The sequence below is a fragment of the Salvelinus sp. IW2-2015 genome, linkage group LG13 (assembly GCF_002910315.2).
Source record: "Salvelinus sp. IW2-2015 linkage group LG13, ASM291031v2, whole genome shotgun sequence".
Lineage (NCBI taxonomy): Eukaryota > Metazoa > Chordata > Actinopteri > Salmoniformes > Salmonidae > Salvelinus > Salvelinus sp. IW2-2015.
The window spans coordinates 7,281,388-7,282,752 of record NC_036853.1 but is presented as its reverse complement, the minus strand read 5'-3'; positions in this window follow the sequence as shown (position 1 = coordinate 7,282,752).

Below are 1,365 nucleotides of genomic sequence, written 5' to 3'. Positions count from 1 at the left end.
TCTCTATGTGTGTGGCATGTCTTCTGTATGTGTGTGTGTGTTCTCTGTACGTGTGTGTGTGTGTGTGCATGTCTCTATGTGGTGGTGGGGGGTCTTAGGATGTAGATGGTCAGGGTTTGTCTATAGGGATGGGGGGGGGGGCGTTGGTGGTAGTCTGACATCCTGTTGGTTTCAAAAGGGCTCAGAGCAGCTTTTTCCTCCTGTATGTGTTTCAGGCACCAGGAATTCTAAAATAACAGCTGAATGTAGACAGGGTTTTCTCCAGAGGGTGGCGTGTGTAGGGTATTGCTCTTGACTTTGTGTGTGTGTGTACGTTCATACCTGTGTGCGTGCATTTGTGTTGTATATGTTGAGGATGGTTTGAGGGCATACCCTCTAATTCCCTATGGGGTTTAGCATGTGAATTAAGTAGGGGGGGGGGGGAACGTCCCACATCTTTACAGTGATACATAAACTTCACTCAACTATTTACAGAATCAACAAGTTCCAGAGGTCTCTGAGAACTGGAATTATCTTTGTTTTCCACGGCTGCTGCTGTTATTTCAGGCCTTCGCTGAAATGAGTCCTCGTGATACTGTTGTCAGTGTTATTCAAGGTTGAGGAACAATGTGAATCAAGGAATATGCTTCATCACCCTTACCATACCCAAAATACAGGCTCGCTAACCACTTCAACATCAGGGAATACCCATGAACCAAAGCCTCATTGAGAGAACACGTGAATACAGATACTGTAGTTCATTTTATATTTGCCTAGGATTTGCGTAGGTCTAATATTTACTCTAATCTGGAAGTTGAGTTAATTCATTTAGGAAATTATTTTTTTATATGAATAGGCATATAGTGTTTCAAAGTAATGAAATAAGGTTGGTTCATTTCAAGAGATAAAATACTTCATATGAATKAAATCAAATCCAATTTTATTTGTCACATACACATGGTTAGCAGATGTTAATGTGAGTGTAGCGAAATGCTTGTGCTTCTAGTTCCGACAATGCAGTAATAACCAACGAGTAATCTAACCTAACAATTTCACAACAACTACCTTATACACACAAGTGTAAAGGGATAAAGAATATGTACATAAAACTATATGAATGAGTGATGGTACAGAACGGCATAGGCAAGATGCAGTAGATGGTATCGAGTACAGTATATACATATGAGATGAGTAATGTAGGGTATGTAAACATATTAAGTGGCATTGTTTAAAGTGGCTAGTGAAACATTTTTTACATAGATTTTTCCATTATTAAAGTGGCTGGAGTTGAGTCAGTATGTTGGCAGCAGCCACTCAATGTTAGTGGTGGCTGTTTAACAGTCTGATGGCCTTGAGATAGAAGCTGTTTTTCAGTCTCTCGGTCCC